The 26067-nt window shown below is 34.3% G+C and overlaps 2 long non-coding RNA genes across 2 annotated transcripts in view; one reads left to right on the forward strand and one right to left on the reverse strand.

Annotated features, from left to right (window-relative positions):
• Window positions 1-11759, forward strand: part of LOC126470431 (uncharacterized) — a 76388-nt gene extending 64629 nt beyond the window's left edge. Inside the window, exon 2 of the long non-coding RNA XR_007586191.1 lies at window positions 11600-11759. This is a non-coding gene — a long non-coding RNA (uncharacterized LOC126470431). The remainder of the gene's footprint in view (window positions 1-11599) is intronic.
• LOC126470434 (uncharacterized) overlaps window positions 1-26067 on the reverse strand; it is a 255042-nt gene that overhangs the window by 55254 nt on the left and 173721 nt on the right. The gene's annotated exons all lie outside the window — the stretch shown is intronic.

Here is a 26067-nt window from a genome sequence, read left to right on the forward strand (position 1 = left end):
ATGGGTGCGTTTATGAGTGCCTGTTTGATTTTTACGAAATCTTCCTCACATTTTACTGTCCACAACCATGTGTGGTTTTTTCTTAGAAGTTTGAATAGGGAATCACTATTCAGTAACTGTTTGGACACGAATTTTCGAAAAAATGACGTGAGCCCCAGAAACGCTTTCAATTGTTTACGTGTTTGTGGTGAGGGGAAATATTCTATGGCATCAAGCTTTTTTGGATCTGGTAAAATTCCGCCTGGTGAAATAATGTGGCCTAAAAATTTTATTTGATCCCTTCCGAATTCGGACTTCTTAAAATTTGCTGTGACGTCATATTCTCGGAACTTTTGGAACACCTTGTGTACCAATTCTACATGCTCTTGCCAGGTGTCCGTGGCTATCAAGAGATCGTCTACATACAACGTCACTTTGCTAATCAGTTCTGGACCCAATACTCTGTCTAAAGCCTCTATAAACACCCCAGCACTCACGTTGAGTCCAAATGGCAGTACTTGGAATTGATAGCTTCTGCCAGCATGAATGAACGCAGTATATTTTCTGCTATCACTATGTAGGGCTATTTGCCAATACGAAGCCTTCATGTCAACGGATGTTAAATACTTCACTCCATGAAATTTAAGCAATTGCTCATCTAAGTTCTCCAGCCTAGTGCGTATTGGTACGATGACCTTATTAATTTCCCGCGCATCAAGTACTAATCTGACTGATCCGTCAGGTTTGCTAACAGCTAGGATGGGACTGCAGTACGGTGAATGTGAAGGTTCTATCACCTTCCATAGAACCATTCTATCTATTTCTTTGTGAACCGCTTCCTTCTTTGTCAATGGTATCGCATATGATTTATGGCAGTACGTTTTATGTGGGTAGACTTCCATTTTGTATTCATACGTTTTGATTATTGTTGGCTGTTTTCTAAAAATGTCGCGGTATTCATAAATAAGATCTGCTAGTTCATTTTGTCGAGTTTCTGAAAGACAAGTGGATTTTCCTACCTTCTCGTGGGCAGCCTGTTCGTTAATTATTTCCGTGTCTAATTGTTCGGGGTAAGGAATATCTATCAATAACACTTGTGGGTAAACTAATTTTACTTCAGCTTGTTTCTGTAATTGGCCATTACGCTCTATTGTTGACTTTACAAGATTGACCTTCACACTACGACTGCCCACTCGGAAATAGCAAAGTCCACTGCCTATGTCGATGTTCACTTTATACTGCCGGAAAACTTCCATGCCTAAAATACAATTGACGATTAACATGTCAACGATTAAGAATGTACAGTTTATCGTGACATCGCTAATGGTAACAGGTATTTGCGTCTGCCACTTAATACTTTTTGACTTGTTACCTATAGCTGTCAAGATTTTACAATTTTCCGTTGGCAACGCTGGTACTTTTAACACTTTCGAAACTTCTTTAAATAAACTGTTAGAAATAATATTCGTAGATGCGCCTGTATCTAAAATTACGTTGGTAATTATAGTTCCTATCTTTGCTGTTATTACAGCCTGCATGAGGTCACTTACCTTCACATAGATCATCTTCTATGGTCGCATCCTGATCATATCTTAAAAATAATTGTCTAAGATGTAATGTGTGCTTGTTTGTGCCCCCTGTTGTCAAATCGGTCGGCCGGTGGGGGCTCATTACGACCGATTGTTGTTTACCAGGGGAGACAACGGCGTTGCTTCAGTACTGTCCGTTACATCTACAAAGTGTACTGAGTGGTTATTCTGTCGCCAATTAGTTTCCGGACCGCTGCGTGCAACATTTTCTTGCGACCGGCCGTCGCTATTCCTCCTTGGTCTGTCATTCCTATTACTGTAACTATTGTAATTTTCATTTATGTGCCGCCTTTCATCACGCGGGCCTGACCAATCATTCACGTGATTTCTATCATTTCCATACCGCCGTGGACCGTAATCTGTACTATACCTTCGGTCTTCACGTCTCTGTGGCGCCGAATTCCTCCGATTCCCGTAATTCCAGGTTCCATTATTTGGCCTCGTCGCATACGGATGCCAACTGTGTGGGTTGTGTCCACTGCCATTAAAATGATATCCGTTACCGTTGTTTTGATTGGTTCCGGAATATTCATTCCGATTACTTGTGCTCGGCTCTTCGTATATTAGATCAATTGAGTCAAGCACGGAAAGAAAGTAGTCAAGGTCGTTTTCCGGTATGGTTACCAATTTTTCTCGTAAATTCGCGGGTAGTCGGTTTTTCAGAATTTTGAGAACGTCTACGTGCGGTATTGGATTGTTCCAATAGCGCGTCTTATTCAAGTACTTTTCGAAATACTTTCTCAACCCGCCGTTTTTTAGGTTGAACGGTTGTGGGTTGAATACCTCACGTCGCAGTCTTTCTGGGACCCCAGCAGACCAATATTTCTCCAAGAAATCCCGCTCAAATTGTTCGTAGGTGACGCACTGTTCAGCCATGTCTGTGGCCCACAAAAGTGCGTCGCCTTGTGTGAAGCCTACTACATATCTAATCTTCTGTGCCTCAGTCCAGTTTCTTGGTAAGACATTTTTAAATGCTCTTACAAATACGACTGGATGGGTTTTTCTGGATTCTGTGGAGAAAACTGGAAACTGTCTATGTTCAAACAGGCTCTCATCGACTAGAATCGTCGAGATGCAAGGCGACACGCCTACTGCCTGTTGCAGCACCGCGTTTGGCGAATAGCCATTGTTTGCCTGTGCCGGTGCGTGCACATACGCCGGACAGGGCGCGTGATGTTCTGCGTTACTGACATCGTAATCTGGCATGGGCGAATAAGTGTCGCGCTGCTTGTTGCTTGACGTAGGCAAGTCATTTGAAACATTCAGTCTACCAGCAATTTCCTTGCGTATTCTGTCCTCGGCTACTTTGATTTCATTACCTAATTTTTCAAAAAGTTTTGTTTCCCGGTCAGTTATTGATTCATTTACATTACCGTTTTCTAAAGTTTCATTTATTTCGATAATGTCGGCGTTGATACGTCGAGTCTCCTGTTTCAGAAAACCGACTTCTTCGTTAACTTTATTAACTTGGTCAGGTATTTCTTCACATGCGGACTGTACTCTTGTTAAATTTAATTGAATAGCCTGTACGTTTTCATCTATTTCTTTTTGTACAGTTTGTGTTTGATTGTGTGTTTCTACTATTTCTGACAGTTCCTGTTCCTGTTTGTTTGTAAGATCTGACAATTTCTTTTCTAAATCATTTGCCAATACATTGTATACACTATTGACGGTTTTGATGACTTTGTCTTCGATCTTTTGATCGATTTCATTGGTGAGTTTATTTAAGCGTTGATCGAAATGTCTGTGCATGTTCGCCAGTTTTGTGTTCGTTGTGTTGTGACTGATCTTTAAATCAGATAATTGCTCGCTCACGTTTGACATCAGACTATATAATGCCTCAAGCGTAACTGACGAAGCTTGTGTGTTTGTATTTATGCCATTATTTGTAGCCATTGTTTCTCTGCCATGGTCTGATTGAATCGAAACCGGGCTAGGTTCACTGATTTCACGCGAAATATTTTCATCTGATCTGGTAATCGATGCTTCATCGACTGTGCACAAGTTTTCATTTGCAAGTGGTTCATTATTGTTAATCCCTGTGGAGTGCAATTGAATCGTATTTACTTCTACATTATGTTGTGCTGAAAAACTAATTGCATCATCATTTACGTCACTATTGTCAGAATCGGTGACGTGTCCATGAACATTTGTTAAATTAAAGTTCTCCGATTCCATTGTGAAGATATTATTTTTATCTGTACTTTACTGTTAATCTAAATCTTTAAATTCTCTCGCAGTTGAATTAATAAAAATATCTCGCGATTGTTATTTGTTGTGCGTCAGAAATTTACAAGATGGCACACTACGTCTTCCAATTCTGCGATTGTTGAACATAAAAAAGTAATTATCAAAGTGTAATTGTGTGTTGCCACAAACACTACCAGGATTTTAAGATGGACAGGAAATGGTTCTGCTTTAAGTGGAACTAAGCCAAGGTGCAGCCACTGCATGCGTTTGCGCTTTCCTACCTTAATTCCGACAGAGCTGCGTCACTCACGATTACGTTAGTTTTGTAAATCCTTGTCCTTGTCCTTGTTCCTTCTGGTTATTGTGCCATCCGTTTATACAGTTAATACTGTTTCACTTTATTCGTCATTTTCCATGTGCGTCATGTAACAGAGAAACAGTAATTAGTACAAGTACATTTGTAGCACAACAATGAAGTACTTACTCTTTGTTCCACCAGCACTGTCCCTGTCAGCGGTCGCCAGTGTGGCGAAATAAATAAAAAACATTTTACATTTTAAATTCCACGTCATTGTTGATTTAATCAGAGTTCTCACCTTAGACGCAGAATTAGTCCTTCTGCCACAATATTAATTCATTAGTCGCCATCGATATTCTTCTCTTTGTTGACCGTGTGTACCATCATGAGTCGGCATCAGTTCACTTCACGAAGACGGTGGAAACCAAGGAATACAACGCTACGTTGCTTTAAATAATTTTCGTAACACTTCGATACTTTTCACTATTTTTTATTCACAACACAATAAGACTTGCTGTGCTCGTCGCACAAACCATAATTACCAACCATATGGCTGCCTTTCCGCACAGTCCAAAAATCACGTCCATCCTCCACAAGGCAACAATCGAAAGTGTCCCTTAGCTCCTTGGAGTATCAAACAAAAGAGAATCCAATGTGAACTTTACAAAGATTATAATATACATGCCTCTCAATTTATCTTTGGCGCAGCTTTTAAGATGTTGTATGTCTCTGCATAGGAATGTGTCATTACAGCTGGTTCAACTTGTTTCTGGTTATCCTCATTATAGCGATGAACTTTTGGGATCTGGTTTAATTTGTGTTCACGATGTCTGCCGACTTACAACAGTTGCTCTTGTTACAGAGTCAGCAAATACAAAGTCTGGTGGAAGCAATCGCCAAACAAGCGACTAATCCACCAACACAAAAGGAACAAGCACAGGCAGCACCACCTTTCCGTGTTTTTGATGCATCATGTGAAGAATGGCGAGAATATTTCGCGCAGTTGCAGGCGCACATGACAGTCTACAAAATCACAGGTACTGAGCGGCAGCTTTATTTAATTTCCACTGCAGGCGTGGAAGTCTATCGACTACTTTGTAAGTTGTTCCCGGAATCCCAGCCAGAAGCTTTAGACTATGACGTTGTTGTTAACAAGCTTGCTGAGTATTTCGAGTCGCGAGTTCATGTGGCAGCAGCCAGATTCCAATTCTTCAGATTAAAGAAACTGCCACATCAATCTAATAAACAGTGGTTAACAGATTTACGGGGCCTCACCCGTCAGTGCCGATTTAATTGTGTGTGTGGAGCTTCCTACAGTGATGTCATGTTACGAGACGCTATTACTCAAAACATTGCAGATTCTCGTATTCGTGCTGCTATCTTAAAGTTGCCTGACCCGTCATTAGAGACTGTGATGAACATCATTGAAGCCCAAGATACTTTTGACTATGCTGAGTGTGAGTTAGATCAGCCATGTATTTCTCAAATTGCCTGTGCTAAGCAAGTTATGTCACGCCCGCGGCCCCACCGGCAGAGTCGGACTGTAAACACTAGCCGGCCGCGTCAAGTTAAACACATTCGTCAGCCGCGTGTGCAAAATGATAGAGTTAAGTCTTGCCCTAAGTGTGTTCTTGCTCATCCTCGTGAACGTTGCCCGTTAAGAAACGCGGTTTGTCACTTTTGTCAAAGGAAAGGACACATCCAGACTGTTTGTTTGCGTAAACGCAAGAACAATTCTAGTGCTGCCCAGCCCATGGATATTCATGTTCTTCAAAGCCAGCCCGCCCAGAAGGTCGCGTTTAAAGACTCTTCCACGGTTCGTGTGGGTAATAAACTTGTTCGCAATAAGCCACCCACCCAGCCCTCTGCTATGCGACCCAAGCGTAATTCAAACGCTGTAAAACGTAATGTACAGACTGCAAGTGACGCGGGAGTTGTTGTTCCACCCGCCCAACCCACGAGTTGTCGTAAGCAGCGAACACGCGCTAAACGCGCTGATTTTGTGTCTTCCGCCTCCACTGCACCGATCCAGAGACAGTGTAATAAACTATTTGTGAAGCTACGCATCCAGGATAAGACCTTCAATTTTCAATTAGACACTGGTGCGTCTGTGACTCTCATAAATGGTGCTACGTATGCGGCTATCGGCCGCCCTAAACTTCCAGCGGCAAAACATTCTTTGGCTACTTATAGTGGCGAACACATTCCTGTGTTAGGTGTATGTAGCGTGCCAGCCACATTCCGTGGCAATACAAAAACAGTTTCATTCACAGTGCTCCGCGCTAAAGACAGTGTAAATATTTTCGGATTAGACTGTTTTGACTTGTTTGGCCTGTCTATCCAAGATAATGTGTTGCAAATTAATTTTGTTGTTGTTCCTCAAGACAGCATACCCGATTTGTGTAAACGATACAGTGACATATTTAAAGACGAACTAGGTTGTGCTGCGAACTTTGCCGCTCATACTACGTTAAAAGATAATGCTCAGCCTCGATTTTGTCGTGCTCGTCCAGTGCCTCACGCCCTCCGGGCACCTGTAGAAGATGAACTTCGTCGTTGGCAAAACAATGGTGTTATTCAACCCGTTTCAGCGAGCCAGTGGGCTTCTCCCTTAGTTATTATAAAGAAACCGTCTGGCAAGTTACGTTTGTGTGCTGATTTTAAGTCGACAGTTAATCCTCAGACTGTCATTGATTCTTTTCCTTTGCCTAGACCGGACGAGCTGATGGATTAGTTAAGAGAAGCTCGTTTCTTTTCCAAAATTGATCTCCGTGAAGCCTATTTGCAATTGCCCCTCGACGAGCAATCACAACAGTATTTTGTCATAAACACGTCGTTGGGGTTGTTCCGTTTGCTGCGTTTGCCTTTTGGTTGTGCGTCAACTCCAGCTGTTTTTCAGCGTTTTTTGTCACAATTTCTGGCTAATGTGCCATCGTGTTGCAACTATTTAGACGATATTGTTGTGTCCGGTCGGACGCCTGCTGAACATTTCCGTAATTTGGTGTGTTTGTTTAAAGTGTTGTCTCAGGCAGGCCTACGTTGCAACATCGATAAATGTTCATTTTTCCTTACGGAGATGGAGTATCTGGGACATGTTATTAATGCTCAAGGCATTCATCCCTCCCAGTCACATTTAGCAGCTATTCGTGATTTGCCCGCCCCTCGCAATCTGCATGAATTGCAAGCAGTTCTTCGCAAATTGACGTATTATATTAGAATTATACCTAATGCATCACAGATTGCTGCACCGTTGCATCGTCTCCGCTGTAGGAATGTTCCGTTTGTGTGGTCAGCTGATTGCCAATCAGCCTTTCAGCAGCTTAAAGAGGCTTTATTGAATGATCGTTGTCTGGTCCATTACGACCCTAACAAGCCTCTGGTGTTAGCTTGTGATGCCTCTTCTTTCGGCCTCGGTGCTGTGTTGTCCAACCGAGTCGGTAACACCGAACGTCCTATTGCGTTCGCATCTAAATTGCTAAACAAAGCTCAGTGTAATTATAGCCAATTGGACAAGGAAGCGTTGGCTATTGTGTTCGGTGTCACAAAATTCCATCACTACCTCTATGGTAGACCATTCTATTTAGTAACAGATCACAAGCCCCTGACGTCACTGTTTCATCCGTCTAAACCAGTTCCTCAGCAGACAGCTCAGAGACTACAACGTTGGGCTCTTTTGTTATCACAATACCAGTATGAGATACTGTATCGCCCTACAGCTCAGCATGCAAACGCTGACGCGCTTTCTAGATTGCCGATTGCTGCGGATGATGTCTTCGATTCCTCTGAAGACTCTTGCCATCAGATTGACGCCGATGAGCATCAATCCCTCCGGGATTTTCCAGTTGATTATCGTCAGGTGGCATGTGAGACAGCTACGGATCCTCATCTGAGTTTACTAGTACGTTTTGTTCAATGTGGTTGGCCGTCCAAGGCAAAGGACATATCGGATCCTGTGGTTCGTCGCTATTATCTGCAACGTCATCTGTTGTCTGTTTCGCATGGAGTTTTGCTGTTACGCACCGAGAATGACCAGCTTCGTGTAGTGGTTCCCCAAGTGCTCCAATCCAAGGTCCTCGACTTGTTGCATCAAGGTCATTGGGGAGTGGTCCGCACCAAGCAGCTTGCCCGCCGTCATTGTACATGGATCGGCACTGATAAGCAGATTACGCAGATGTCTACAGATTGTTCGACGTGTGCCAAACACCAAGCTGCTCCGCCTCAACGCTATTTTGAGTGGGCACGCCCTGCCGGTCCCTGGCAGTGAGTACATATTGATTTCGCTGGTCCATATTGGAATTCTCGTTGGCTCATCGTGATAGATGCATTTAGTAATTTTCCGTTTGTTGTGCCCATGCAGTCTACAACGTCTGCAAAAACTATACTGGCGTTAGCTTCAATTTTTTGTCTTGAGGGTCTTCCAGAAGTTTTAGTGTCTGACAATGGTCCACAATTTACCTCTGCTGAATTTGAAAGTTTTGGTTCTGCCAATGGCATTCGCCATGTTCTTACTCCGCCGTTCCACCCTCAATCGAATGGTACAGCGGAACGTTTTGTACGTACATTCAAGGATTATATGGACCGCCTCCGTGCTACGCACTCTCGTCAGCAGGCCCTCATCACGTTCCTGTCGTCGTACCGGACCACGCCACGCGACGGCCCTTCACCTGCAGAGCTTCTCCACGGCCGTCGTCATCGCACCCTACTACGGTTGTTGCACCCCCCGGATCGACCCGCCGCTTCTGAGCATCGCACGCGTTTTCAGCGCAACGACGCCGTTTTTTTCAGAGTTTATCACGGTCGCCGTCGTTGGGAACGTGGTACCGTGATACGTGTCCAGGGTCGCGGTTTTTATACTGTTCAAGGTGCTACTGGGGTGCACAGGAGGCATCAGAACCAGTTGCGCCGCGCTGGCCGCCCGGTTTCTGCCGCTCGTTCTTCGTCCACAGATTTGGTCCGTGGCGGGTTCCAGCCGCGCCTTCTGACTTCGCTGCCGCCCCCAGGGCAGCAGCAGCAGCCGTCGCCGCTACCACGCCGACAGCCCGTCCCGTTGATGCCTCCCACGCAGCTTCATCCGGGAGCGCCCCAGGTGGTCGCTCCAGCGCCTGCGGTCCCTCTTCAGTCGCCACCGCCTTCGGAGCTGATGGACGTCGACCCCTCAGCCGGGCCGCCTTCCCAAGCAGTGGCTGTGCAGCCTGTCCTGCAGCTGCTTTCCTTGGGCACCCCCAAGGAGTCTGACACCGCAGCGCCTAGTCCGGCGCCCACTCAGCAGCCGTCGACGCAGCGTCAGGAGACGCTGCCTCTCTTCGTGGGTCCCGACGCCCCGTCGCGTCCAGTACCAGAAGCTGCGCCCTTGGTCACAGGCGTGCAGCCTGACCTCGGTTATCAGTCGGTGTTCCCGAGGCTCCGCACAGCCAATGCTGGGGTGCGGACCGGGGACTGCCACCGACAACAGTCTCCGCCCCGGTCTCTTCTGCTATGCCTGCGGCCAGACCCCTTCCCCGCCGTCGACGCTCGCCACGTCATTATTCAACGACGGTGCGGCGATTTGGGGGGGAGGAGTGTTATATCCGAGCCAGTAATGCCAACCGAGCCCGCTGCCAAAAGGTTGGCAGCATCAAAGTCCGGACGCCGTCCGCATAAGCAGCGCCAGCGAGACAGGAAATCCCCGCAAGTCTGCGCGCGCCACCGCTGGCTTCTGGCTTCTTAAGCGCTGGAGTCGCGAGCGCTAGGACAGTCCTGTATTCGCCGCTCAGTGGTGTACTCGCCACCGAATTGTGTACTTGCTAGTCAGCTTTGTGTTCATCGCAGCAGAGTTGTTGTTTGTCGTCAGCCGACACTGACCTAGCTGCTCCGACTCGAACTAGACAGATTTCGGTAGAAGTGGAGTTCATGACCTTGTTTCTGTAGTTTCGTTAATAAAGATAAGTACCGACATTTATTTAATCTGAGTGTTTGGGCTTTCATCTTTCTGTTCACTGTTCCAGCGGACCGGTCGGCCCGCTATTAAAAGTGTGGCGGTGACTTCGTAAGTCGTTTCTACAGCAAATTGCTTGTTGCTACGAACACCGCCACAAAACTATCAATCAGATTTTATTCTGAATTATAGTAGTTGTTGTATGCTTATTAACATGAATTGGAAAACGACCTGTTGAAGAACCTTACATTATAACAGGACAAATCTTAACAATTATCTACTTTACATACTTCTTAATTAATGTACATGTTGCAAATGCATGAGATAAACTAATTAAGGAATAATAAGTTAATTAGCTTAGGAAAAGCATATGTTTTGAAAACAAAACTAGAAGTTTAACTCTTCTATTAACTTTTCTTAAAAAATTTCACTACATAAATGAAATAAATAAAATCTTTAAACCAACAAAGAAAATAAAAAAATTTAAAGATAATGGCAAAAAACTTTTTCAAGCTAAGTACATTAACTTATCATAACGAAAACGTGGTAATATCCCACGAACTCAAATAAAACCAAAGGACATAACAGCAAGCTTAATAAAAAATTTAAAGAATAAAAGTCACCACCTAAAAATATTAAAGCTAATAATATTCTTATAAAAACATTTCTAGTATACTCAGCTAAAAAAAATTAAAGTAAAACCACCTGCACCATATTCAATATTAAAACCTGAAACTAACTCAGATTCACCTTCGGCAAAGTCAAAAGGAGTACGGTTAGTCTCAGCTAAACAAGAAGCAAAACAAGCTAAAGCTAACGGAAAAGAAATAATAATAAATCAACAATAAAGCTGATAATTTATAAAATGAAACATGTTAAAACTACCAATTAAAATAATTAAAGATAATAAAATTAAAGCCAAAGTAACATCTTATGAAATTGTTTGAGCAACAGAACGAAGAGAACCTAGTAAAGAATAATTTGAATTAGAAGACCAACCAGCAATAATAACAGTATAAACACTTAATCTAGTACAACATAAAAAAAACAAAAATCTATAAGAAAAAGAACACATATAAATTAAGTAAGGGAAAATCACTCAAACAGCCAAGGAAATTATTAAATTAAAAACAGGGGAAAAGTAATAAAGTAAATAATTGGATATAATAGGAATTGGCTGCTCCTTACAAATTAACTTGATAGCATCACTAAAGGGTTGAGGAATTCCAACAAATCCTACCTTATTTGGACCCTTTCGAATTTGAATGTAACCTAAAACCTTATGCTCTAATAAAGTTAAAAAAGCAACACTAATTAAAACACAAATAACTAATAAAGGAAAATTCAAAATAAACATAAATAAATCATAAAGTATCAATACTATTTGTAGAAAAAATCTACATAAATGAATTCTAAATTCAACACATTAATCTGTCAAAATAGTAATTTAATTAGTATTAATCAATAAAATAAAAAATATTTCAAGCATATGGGTCTTTCGTACTAATATGAATTAATAACCGACCCGGCTCACGCCAGTCTGAACTCAGATTATGTAAGAATTTAAAGGTTGAACAGACGTAATTACTGGACTACTGCACCTAAAATTTTTCTTAATCCAACATCGAGGTCGCAATCTGCTTTGTCGATATGAGCTCTCAAAAACAATTACGCTGTTATCCCTAAGGTAACTTAATCTTATGATCATAAATTATGGATCAAAACAACAAACATAAATAAATGATATAATAATGAAGAGTTTATTTTTTCTTCATGTCACCCCAACAAAACATCATAATTAAATATAGAAAGACAAACAAAAAACTATATAAAAATAAAATGTTAAGCTCTATAGGGTCTTCTCGTCCTAAAGAAAAATTAAAGCCCTTTGACTCAAAAGTTAAATTCAAAAATTTATTAAGAGACAGTTGATTTCTCATCAAGCTATTCATTCCAGCCACTAATTAAGAGACTAATGATTATGCTACCTTTGCACGGTCAAAATACCGCGGCTCTTTAAAAATCTGCTCAGTGAGCAGGCCAGACCTCAAAGTATTTTCAAGAGGACATGTTTTTGATAAACAGGCGGAAATCAATTTTGCTTAGTTCCTTATAATAAATTCACAAGGTAAAAATTATATACAAATAAATATACTAATTCTATCATTATTACAAAAATTTTAAAATTAAATTTATAATCTTAATAAAAAACCTAAAATAAGTATAAAATCAAAAATAAAAATAATGAACTAAAACATAATCTCAGAGATAGCTGGTTTAAAGCTTACTATTATATTTTATAAAACAAATTATAGGTTATTAACTTCAAAGCTTATCCCTTAAAGAATAAATAAGTTAATATTTATACCTAAAAAAATAAATAAAAACAATTAACTTCAAAAAATTAAATTTTTTCTTAAGAAACTAGATATCTTGTTAAACGGTTAACATCTCATTTCTATAAATAATTTAATAATAAGTTTGATACATTAACTATAAATTATTTATAAATCAACCCAAATCGAGACAAGTAAAGTAAATACTAAAATACAAAAGGTACAATAAATAAAATCTACCTTTCAATATTTAAAATAATATTTCATAAAACAATTATATTACCAATAAACTATAATCTAAAAAATCTATTCTACAAAATACACTAAGACAAAATTCGATAAAATTATTTTTATTAAATAATTAAATAAACAAAAAATAAACATAATAAAATAAATAATCAAGATATCCTGATTAGCACAGAAAAATTTTCAGTGTAAATGAAACACTTTACTAATAAGTTATATCTTGAAACTCTTCCTAGATACACTTTCCAGTACATCTACTATATTACGACTTATCTCATCTAAATTGAAGCTAAATTAAAATAATAAACTAGAATAATCAATAATGAGAGCGACGGGCGATGTGAGCACACCTCAGAGCCAATATCAGTTAAATTAAATAAATTAGATTACTATCAAATCCACCTTCATTAATAGTATTTCTCCATCAAATCCGTTACAAACAAAAATCTATTGTAACCCTCCTCCTCTTAACTATAAGCTGCACCTTGACCTGAAATATTTTATAATTATAAATCTTGAGAATTATAACTCTAAAAAGATTCTTTGATAATGGAGATATACAAACTAATAAATTAAGTAGAGTAAATCGTGTATTATCAATCACGGGGTAGGTTCTCTGAATGGCATGAGATACCACCAAATTCTTTGGGTTTAAAGACCTTAACTAATAGAACCCTGGTAAATATAATTAACATTTAAAATAATAGGGTATCTAATCCTAGTTTATTATTCAAATTTCACAGATTCATTCAAAGAGCTATATATAAATTTTAACATTTCACCTTACAAATTTATATATTACCCCTAAAAATATAAACAACTGTTTTAACCAATAATATTCACTTGTATCAATCGTATAACTGCAGCTGCTGGCACGAATTATGCCAATACTAAATCAATTGCTAAATCCAAAATCACTTGATAATTAAATAAAATTACTGCAAAATAGAACATTTAGTTTAACAAAACTTACATATAATACAAAGAAAAAGTGAATAAATAAGCAAGAATAAAGCTTTTGGAAACAAAATATGAAATTTAAAAATTTATAAAAAATAAGAAAAAATTAAAGATGCAAATATTTAAAGAAAAAAAAAAGAAAAAAAAACAAAAAAAATGACAAAAAAAAGAAACGCACCCTCAACAACTTCTCTATTATAAATAAATAAAGATTAATATGGAACATGTATACCAATAAATGTATTATATTCTTTCTTATTTTATCTTTCTTTTCACTAATAATAAAGAAAGATTTAATCTTTCTTTTCACTAATAATAAAGAAAGATTGAATTCTTTGGGTTTAAAGACCTTAACTAATAGAACCCTGGTAAATATAATTAAAATTTAAAATAAATTTTATTTTCACTAATAATAAAGAAAGATTAAATAATATAATAAATATATTTTATATAATTATGTAAATTAATATAAAATGGTATTCATATAAAATTAACTTTATATTAAGTTGACTTAAATATTAATTAGTTAAATAATCTAATTATAGAAAATATATTAAATTATATTATTATAATTAATATAATTAATTATATTAATATAATTAATTATATATTATATAAAATTTTATTTTTAATTATATGGATTTTATTTATTATATCCAATTATCATAATATTTAATATTAATATACATATTATTATATAATTTATAATATAATAACCTATTTTAAGTTACAAACATAAGTAGCTATAATCCTAGGTAAATAAATGTATTAAAATATTCATTTAATAATTATAAAATAACATTATAGGTTTTTAAATTTAATTAAATGTAATATATTAATATAAATTATTTATTATATTTAATATATATTCAAATTATCCCAACCGAGATAAATTAATTAGAAATAACAAAAATAACACATAAACAAACTTTAAAAATTTTTTTTTAAATTTATATATTAAATATAAATGAAGTGCCTGACTAAAGGGTTACCTTGATAGGGTCAATCAAGTAAATAAAATTACCTTCATTAAAAATTACATAAGAAAGTATTAAACTACCTCCTCTAGTATCAAAAACTAATGTGCATCATACACCTTAACGTAAAAAGGTAAGCTAAACAAGCTAATGGGTTCATACCCCATTTATAGAGGTATCAATCCTCTCCTTTTTAATGACCAACAACTCAACAAAACTTCTCTTCCTATCAACATTAATGATTGGAACGATCCTGTCCATTTCATCAAACTCCTGATTTGGGGTTTGAATAGGACTTGAGATCAACTTACTTTCATTTATTCCGCTCCTAACAATAAATAAAAATATTATAATAAATGAATCATCAATTAAATATTTTATTGTCCAAGCAATAGCATCGACAATACTATTATTTTCAATTTTGCTGATTCAAATAAAGTATCCAATAGGATGAGAAACAGAATTTATTCCATCAATAATAATTAGATCTAGATTATTATTAAAGATCAGGGCTGCACCCTTTCATTTCTGATTTCCAGAAGTAATAGGAGCTTCAAGATGATATAACTGTTTAACGCTAATAACATGGCAAAAGATTGCCCCAATAATGGTATTATCTTATTGTATTCAACTAAGAACTTTCATTTGAACAATTATCATTCTAAGAATTATTATTGGGGCAATAGCTGGTTTAAATCAAACATCTCTACGACAACTTCTAGCATATTCCTCAATTAGACATTTAGGGTGAATAATCAGATCCTTAACAGTTATAGAAAACATTTGAGAACTACACTTTATTATTTACTCACTATTATGATTAATTATGGTCTTATTAATTAAGCAAATAAATCTATTTTTTATAAACCAAATTTATTCAGCCAGAAATATAAAAACTGAAGTTAAATTCATAATATTTTTATCTCTTTTATCCCTAGGTGGTTTACCACCATTCCTTGGATTTCTACCAAAATGAATTGTAATACAATCATTGATACAAAATAACATAACAACTATTATGACAATTATGGTGGTATTAACTACAATTACACTTTGTTATTATATACGTATTGGATTCTCAGCCCTAATTATGTCATACACAGAGAATTCATGATCTATAAAAATAAAGTCTCAAAAATCAAGAATTATTCTTCCTATAACAGTAATAATTTCAACAATATGATTAATCTCAACATCAACCTTAATCTCATTATACTAAGGACTTAAGTTAACCAAACTAATAACCTTCAAAGTTATAATTAAAAGAATTATCTTTTAGGCCTTAGTAAAATTTTACACCTCTAGAATTGCAGTCTAGAATCATAATTGAATATAAGGCCTAAAGCATGGTAAGAGAGAAACATCTCATAAGTAGATTTACAGTCTACCACCTTAAATTCAGCCATCTTACAGCAAAAATGATTATTCTCAACAAACCATAAGGATATTGGTACTTCATACTTCTTATTTGGAGCATGAGCTGGAATAGTAGGAACATCAATAAGAATACTTATTCGTGCTGAACTTGGTCAACCAGGATCCCTAATTGGAGATGACCAAATTTATAATGTCATTATTACAGCCCACGCATTTGTAATATTTTTTTTATAGTAATACCTATTATAATTGGTGGATTTGGTAATTGACTCGTACCATTAATAATTGGTGCACCAGATATAGCGTTCCCACGAATAAATAATATAAGTTTTTGATTACTACTGCCTTCACTAACCCTTCTTCTTACATCTTCTATAGTAGAGAATGGTGCTGGTACAGGATGAACAGTTTACCCTCCCCTTGCAGGAGCTATTGCACATGGGGGGGCATCTGTAGACCTAGCTATTTTTTCACTTCACTTAGCAGGTGTATCATCTATTCTTGGTACAGTAAACTTCATTACAACAGCAATTAATATACGATCAGAAAGTATAACTCTAGATCAAACACCTTTATTTGTCTGATCTGTAGCTATTACAGCCCTTCTCCTCCTTTTATCGCTTCCAGTATTAGCAGGGGCTATTACCATACTATTAACAGATCGAAATTTAAATACATCATTCTTTGACCCTGGAATTATTTCTCACATTGTATGTCAAGAAAGAGGAAAAATTGAATCATTTGGAACATTAGGTATAATTTATGCTATATTATCAATTGGACTAATAGGATTTATTGTATGAGCACATCACATATTCACAGTAGGAATAGATGTTGACAAACGAGCATACTGTACATCAGCAACAACAATTATTGCTGTACCTACAGGAATTAAGGTATTCAGATGATTAGCTACACTATATGGAACTAAATTCAAATTCAATCCACCGCTATTATGAGCTTTAGGATTTATTTTTCTATTCACAATTGGTGGATTAACAGGATTAGTATTAGCAAATTCATCACTTGACATCTTATTACATGATACATATTATGTAGTAGCTTACTTCCATTATGTGTTATCCATAGGAGCAGTATTCGCAATCATAGGAGGTGTTATTCAATGATACCCATTATTTACAGGATTAACTATAAATAATACATGATTAAAAATCCCATTTACAATTATATTTATTGGAGTAAACTTAACATTCTTCCCTCAACACTTCCTAGGACTAGCACGAATACCACAACGATATTCAGACTATCCAGATGCATATACATCATGAAATGTAGTATCAAGAATTGGGTCTACAATTTCTATTGTAGGAATCATTATATTCATTGTAATTATACGAGAAAGAATGGTTACAAACTGGGCAAACATATTTAGAGCTAATATAAGAAGATCAACAGAATGACTACAAAATAATCCACCTTCAGAACACAGTTACTCAGAACTACCATTAATTTCTAGATTCTAATATGGCAGATTAGTGCAGTAGATTTAAGCTCTACAAATAAAGGTTTGACCTTTTATTAGAAAAATTCATTAATGGCAACATGATCAAATTTATCCCTTCAAGATGGAACTTCACCATTAGTGGAGCAACTATCATTCTTCCATGATCATACTATGGTCGTATTATTATTAATTACAGTAATTGTAGGTTATGCCCTAAGTTACATATTATTCATTGCCTATACAAAACGAAACATACTTCACGGACATTTAATTGAAACAATCTGAACAGCACTACCAGCAATTACACTAATTTTTATTGCTCTCCCATCGTTACGACTACTATATTTACTTGATGATTCAGTAGACGCAATAATCACAATTAAAACAATTGGACGACAATGATACTGAAGATATGAATATTCTGACTTTATAGATGTGGAATTCGACACTTATATAACAACAGAACAAGACATAGAATACTACGGATTTCGACTTCTAGATGTAGATAACCGAACAATTCTACCAATAAATACGGAAGTACGAGTATTAACAAGAGCATCAGATTTTCTACACTCATGAGCAGTACCTGCATTAGGGGTTAAAATTGACGCAACGCTGGGCCGACTAAACCAAGGAACATTTACAATAAACCGACCTGGACTGTTCTTTGGACAATGCTCAGAAATTTGTGGAGCAAACCACAGATTCATACCAATTGTAATTGATAGAACTTCAGTAAACTTATTTATCAAGTGATTATCTAAGATAATCTAAGAAGTTAGTTAAAATATATAACATTAGAGTGTCAATCTAAAATAACTAAATAATTAGTACACCTTGAAATACATCAGATGACTGAAAGTAAGTAATGGTCTCTTAAACCAAAAAATAGTAAATTAACGACTACTTCTGATGGGGAAATTTAATCCAAATCCCTCAAATATCCCCTCTCATATGATTCTCCCTATTTATTATATTTTCGACTATATTAATTTTATTTAATCAAATAAACTTTTTCTCATTTAAACCAAATCTTATGAAAAGAGCAGAAAAAAGAACAATTGATATAAAGAACTTGAATTGAAAATGATAACAAACTTATTTTCAACATTTGATCCATCAACTAATATCTTCAATTTATCATTAAATTGAACTAGAACATTCTTAGGATTATTATTAATCCCATCAATATTTTGACTTACACCATCACGAATTAATATTATTTGAAATAAACTAAACTTAACCTTACACAATGAATTTAAAACACTACTAGGACCAAAATCATTTAATGGAACAACACTCATCTTCATTTCAATCTTTATTATAATACTATTTAATAATTTCATAGTATTATTCCCCTACATCTTTACTAGAACAAGACATTTAGCATTAACATTAGCAATCGCTCTACCTATATGATTAAGATTTATGTTATTTGGATGAATTAATCATACCAATCACATATTTACACACCTTGTCCCCCAAGGAACACCACCTGCATTAATATCATTTATAGTATTAATTGAAACAATTAGAAATGTCATTCGACCAGGTACACTAGCAGTACGACTAGCAGCAAATATAATTGCAGGACACTTACTATTAACATTACTAGGAAATATAGGACCATCTATAGCAATAAACTTAATTTCACTATTAATTATTGGACAAATACTTCTGTTAATTCTAGAATCAGCAGTAGCAATAATTCAAGCCTATGTTTTCTCAATTTTAAGAACTTTATATTCTAGAGAAGTATACTAAACTTATGTTAACAACTCACTCAAACCACCAATTCCACTTAGTAGATTACAGACCTTGACCATTAACAGGAGCAATTGGAGCAATAGTTCTAGTATCAGGATTAGCAAAATGATTTCACCTATTTAACATTAACTTATTTATAATCGGATTTGGAATTACCCTAATAACTATAATCCAATGATGATGAGATGTAGTACGAGAAGGAACATACCACGGACTACATACGGGATTTGTATCAATTGGATTACGATGAGGAATAATTTTATTTATTGCATCAGAAGTACTATTCTTTGTTTCATTTTTCTGAGCATTTTTTACAAGAAGACTAGCACCCACTATTGAACTAGGGATATTATGACCCCCAATAGGAATTCAACCTTTTAATCCTATACAAATTCCATTACTTAATACAGCTATTCTTTTAGCATCAGGAGTGACAGTAACATGAACACATCATAGTTTAATAGAATCTAATCATACTCAAGCATTACAAGGACTATTCTTCACAGTACTACTAGGACTATACTTCACTATACTTCAAGCATACGAATATTGAGAAGCACCCTTCACCATTGCAGACGCAGTTTATGGATCAACATTCTTTGTTGCAACAGGATTCCATGGTCTACATGTAATTATCGGAACAATTTTCTTATCAACATGTCTACTTCGACATTCAATAAACCAATTCTCACCAAGACACCACTTTGGGTTTGAAGCAGCAGCATGATACTGACACTTTGTAGACATAGTATGATTATTCTTATACATTTCTATTTATTGATGAGGTAGATAATTGTTTTTCTAGTATAAATAGTACATTTGACTTCCAATCAAAAAGCTTGATATAAATCAAGAAAAAAAATCCTAATTTAATTTACAAGAATTTTTATTAGATTTATTATTCCAATAATTGTAATAATCCTTGCAACAACATTATCAAATAATTAATTAATGACCGAGAAAAAAGATCACCATTTGAGTGTGGATTTGACCCAAAAAGATCAGCACCAATACCATTCTCACTTCGATTCTTTTCAATTGCAGTAATTTTCTTAATTTTTGATGTAGAAATCGCACTAATCCTCCCAATTGTAATTTATTTTAAAACTTCAGACATTATAATCTGAACAGTATCAACAATATTTTTTATTATAGTATTATTAGATGGACTATACCATGAATGAAATCAAGGAGCCTTACAATGAGCAGAATAAAGGGTTGTAGTTAAACATAACATTTGGGTTGCATTCAAAAAGTATTGATATAATCAATCAACCTTAAATAGAATAAGAAGCGAAGTATTGCCGTCAATCTCGACCTGGAAGGTTGGTAAATAAAATACCCTTATTCTTATTAATTGAAGCCAAAAAGAGGCGTATTACTGTTAATAATATAATTGAACTATAAAGTTCCAATTTAGGAAATGTAAAGCCAATATGAAAGCTGCTAACTTTTTATATTAGCGGTTAAACTCCGTTAACGTTTCTAAAATTTATATAGTTTAAATAAAACATTACATTTCCACTGTAAAAATAATATATGTATTTATATAAATACCTAAAAGTAAATATACTTCCTTAACATCTTCAGTGTCACGCTCTAATTATAAGCTATTTAAGTAAACGAAAAATAATTCAACCCAAATAAATATTCAAAAAATAAAAGTTAAAAGATAAATCTTAAAATTAGAATCATATCAACATTGTATACAACTAATTAAATAAATAAATAGTCTATACAAACTTTGACCACCAAATAATTCACCTCAACCATAATCAAATGATTTAGATGAATAATAGCCCAATTTTAAAGGAAAATATCTAATAAACTTAGTCGAAATAAAAGGTATAAACCACATAGAACCAGCAAATCTGACAAAAGAAAGTATACTTAAGGAAAATAAATTTTGAGAAAAATCTAAATTAGAAATAAGATAACCCAAATTAGCACCCAAAACAACTACAGTAATAGTTAAAAACTGTAAATAATAAGGCAAGCCAATCACATGAGAAACAGGAAAAATTAATCAAGACAAAAGACTACCACCAAAAACAGCAACAAACAATAAACCAATTATACCAAAAGAAATATAATAACCCTTATCATCAAAAGAAAATATAGAATAAAAATTATTATTACCAGATATTGAATAATAAAAAAGACGAAAAGAATAGGAAGCAGTTAAACCAGTAGAAAAGAAATAAAGAAAAAATTCAAACAATTAATTCATCTTAAACAAACCAGTTCAAGAATTAAATTCTTTGAATAAAAACCTGCTAAAATGGTATACCACACAAAGACAAACTAGAAAAATTAAAACAAACTGAAGTTAGAGGCATAAAATTAACAATTGAACCTATAAAACGAATATCCTGAGACTCCTTTAAATTATGAATTATTGAACCTGCACACATAAACAATAAAGCTATAAATAAAGCATGAGCTAATAAATGAAAAAATGCAAGTTTTGGATAACCCATAGTCAAAATTCTTATTATTAAACCAAGTAGAAAGAGCAATAATTTTCTTCAAATCAAATTCAAAATTTGCTCCCAAACCAGCCATAAACATAGTTATACAACCAATTAACAGTAAGAATCAACCACAATTATAAGTATCTAATATTGGTCTGAAACGAATTAATAAATAAACCCCAGCAGTAACAAGAGTAGAAGAATGAACCAAAGCAGAAACAGGAGTGGGGGCAGCCATAGCAGCAGGAAGTCAAGAAGAAAAGGGAATTGGAGCCCTTTTAGTTATAACTGCTAAAACAATTAATATAGTAATAAGCTTTATTTCGAAAGAATTAGAAATAAAATCATAATAATAAATATAATTTCAACCACCAAAATTCAATATTCAAGCAATAGAGATTACAATAACAACATCACCAATACGATTAGAAAGTGCAGTTAACATACCTGCACTATAAGATTTCACATTTTGATAATTAAAACGTAAACAATAAGAAACTAAACCTAAACCATCCCATCCCAATAAAATTCTAATCAAATTAGGACTGATAATTAAAAAACCTATAGAAAGAATAAACATTAAAACAATAATAATAAAACGATTTATATATTTTTCTCCTGACATATAATCCTCTCTATAATAAATATCTAAAGAAGAAATAATCATAACAAAAGACATAAAAATAAGAGACATTCAATCCAAATTTAAAGTCATAACAACCATAGAACCATTTAAATTAAAAAGTTCTCATTCAACAAAAACTCTATAATCAATTATTAAATAATAAATACCCAAAATAAAAATTATAGTTCTAGAAAATAATAATGAAAAACAACTCAAAGAACAAATAGAAAACAAATTCACAGCCTAAGATGAAAAATTCATATCATTGATTCCACAAAACAACATTTTTAATTAAAATACTTAAGCAACCTAAACAAAAAAAATACTTTCCCTTTAAACAAAGAATATTTAAAGGCAATCAATGTAAAAGTAAAAGATGATATTCACGAAAATAACCAAGAGAACAAGTATAGACACCAGAATAATAATTACCATGCTGGGAATAAGAATACATATATAAAGTATAAACAGCTTTAAAAAAAGACAAAAAAATTAAAGATAAAAACTAAAAGAAGATCAAGATATTATTCTATTTAATAATCTAAGTTCACCTACCAAATTTAAAGAAGGAGGAACAGCTATATTAGAAGATCTCAAAAGGAATCATCATAAAGCCATTCTTGGTATCAAATTAATTATACCCTTGTTAATTAATAATCTTCATCTACCTAAACGCTCATAAATAATATTAGATAAACAAAATAAACCAGAAGAACACAAACCATGACCAACCATTAAAGAAAGAGAACCCATACAACCTCATCAATTCATAGTTATCAATCCTCCAATAACCATTCTCATATGAGCAACAGAAGAATATGTAATTAAAGACTTTAAATCAACCTGACGAAAACAAATAAATCTAACAATAACCGCACCAAATAAACCTAAAGACAATCAAAAATTATTAAATTTTCAACCCAAATAAGAAATAGCCTTCATAACACGAAAAATACCGTAACCACCTAACTTTAATAAATCACCAGCAAGAATCATTCTACCTGAAATAGGGGCCTCAACATGGATCTTAGGAAGCCACAAATGAACCAAAAATATCGGCATCTTAACTAAAAAAGGAAGAACTATAAACACATAAAATATAAAATAATAAGAATCAAAATCGACCAATAAAGAAAAATATAAAGTATTAGAAAAATCATAAACGTTAAATAACACTAATAATAAAGGCAATCTAGCAACCACAGTATAAAAAATTAAATAAACACCAGCCTGCAACCGTTCAGGTTGATAGCCTCAAACCAAAATCAAAAGTAAAGTAGGAACCAATCTAGCCTCAAAAAAAATATAAAAAGAAAGAAGCCTCAACTAGCAAACAAATATAAAGCATAATCATTATAATTAAGACTATAAAGACAAAAAATAGGAATGATAAGAACTTAAATAAACTGAACCTCTAGAAGTAATTATTAAGGAACAAATTCAAAAACTAAGCAGAATCAAACTAAAAGAAAAATAATCAATACCAAAATAATCTCTAATCATATTCAAATCTGCATATGAATAAACACAAATCATAAAAACAAAACTAGACAGAAACATTAAAGAATGAACCAACCATCAACAATTATTGACCAAACAAAGAAGGATTAAAAAAATAGTTATAAATAAATACTTTAACATAAAGATAAACCAAAAGAATTAAAAAAATCATTCCCATGAGAACGAATTATTGAAACTAAAATAGAAAGACCTAAAGCACCTTCACAAACAGAAAAAACCAAAAAAAAATAACAGGAAAAAATAATCATAATCAAACTCAATAAGAAAAACAATAACCAATATAAATAAAGAAAGAACAATATACTCTAATCCCAAAAGAACCATTAATAAATGCTTACGTTTAGAAGGAAACACATAAACACAAGCAAAATAAATCAATAAAGAAGTAAAGACAGAGAATATAAACATTAATTTTAATAGTTTTAAAAAAACGCCGGTATTGTAAAGTCCAGCCCCCACTTTTAAAACTTCAGAGGTGGAAAAGCTTTCCATCATCGGTCCCCAAAACCGATATTTTTAATAATCTAACCCCTGAAATGATCAAAATAATAATTATATCGCTATCAAACGTAATAAATATTAATTTTATTAAATTAAGACACCCAATATCAATAATGCTTTTCATTATCCTACAAACTTTTCTAGTTGGACTAGTAACAGGAACAATAATGGAAAGATATTGATTATCATATATTTTATTTTTAACGTTTCTTGGTGGTATATTAGATCTATTTATTTATATTATGAGAATTGCATCAAACGAAATATTTCAACCTAAATCAATTACGATAATTATTACCTTAACAATATGAATATTTATCATATCAACATTAATTATTTATAGACTTTTTCAAAAATACTGAAACTATAAATATTGATAATTCAATCAATTATCAAGAAATAACAATATCTTTAGAAAAACTATATAATAGACCTACATTCATTATCACAATAATAATAATTATTTATTTATTTTTAGCACTATTAGCAGTTGTTAAAATCACCAACATTAACCAGGGCCCTATTCGTAAAATAAGATAATTTAATAATGAATAAACCCTTACGATTGAGACATCCTTTAATTAATATCATTGATAACTCTTTAGTTGATTTACCTGCACCAACAAATATTTCATTTTAATGGAATTTTGGGTTCCTACTAGGGTTATGTTTGGTAATTCAAATTGTAACTGGACTATTTTAGCTATACATTATACATCAAGTATAGAAATAGCATTTAGTAGTGTAGTTCACATCTGCCGAGACGTAAATAATGGCTGAATTATTCGAACCTTACATGCAAATGGAATTTCTATATTTTTTATTTGTATTTATTTACATGTCGGATAAGGAATTTACTATGGATCTTACATATACATACACACCTGAATAATTGGTACAGTAATCCTATTCTTAGTTATAGCAACTGCATTTATAGGATACGTTTTACCTTGATGTCAAATATCATTCTGAGGTGCGACAGTAATTACTAACTTATTATCAGCAATTCCGTATTTAGGAACAGATTTAGTTCAATGAGTATGAGGAGGGTTTGCTGTTGATAATGCAACATTAAATCGATTCTTTACATTCCATTTTGTACTACCGTTTATTATTGCTGCAATGGCAGCAATTCATTTATTCTTCCTCCACCAAACAGGGTCTAATAACCCCTTAGGCCTAAATGGAGATATTGAAAAAATCCCATTTCACCCATACTTTACTTTCAAGGACTCTATTACATTTGTATTAATAACATCATTATTAATTATACTGTGCTTGATTAATCCTTACCTCCTAGGAGATCCAGATAATTTTGTACCTGCCAACCCATTAGTAACCCCCGTCCATATTCAACCAGAATGATATTTCTTATTTGCATACACAATTCTACGATCAATCCCTAATAAACTAGGTGGTGTTATTGCATTATTCTTATCAATTAGAATCTTAATAATTTAATAATAAAACACCATTCCGAGGTATTCAATTCTATCGTATCAATCAGATTTTATTCTGAATTATAGTAGTTGTTGTATGCTTATTAACATGAATTGGAAAACGACCTGTTGAAGAACCTTACATTATAACAGGACAAATCTTAACAATTATCTACATACTTCTCAATAAATGTACATGTTGCAAACGCATAAGATAAACTAATTAAGGAATAATAAGTTAACTAGCTTAGGAAAAGCATATGTTTTGAAAACATAAAACTAGAAGTTTAACTCTTCTATTAACTTTTCTTACGAAATTTCACTAAATAAATGAAATAAATAAAATCTTTAAACCAACAAAGAAAATAAAAAAATTTAAAGATAATGGCAAAAAACTTTTTCAAGCTAA

The sequence above is a fragment of the Schistocerca serialis genome, chromosome 3 (genome assembly GCF_023864345.2).
Source record: "Schistocerca serialis cubense isolate TAMUIC-IGC-003099 chromosome 3, iqSchSeri2.2, whole genome shotgun sequence".
NCBI classification, from domain to species: Eukaryota; Metazoa; Arthropoda; class Insecta; order Orthoptera; family Acrididae; genus Schistocerca; species Schistocerca serialis.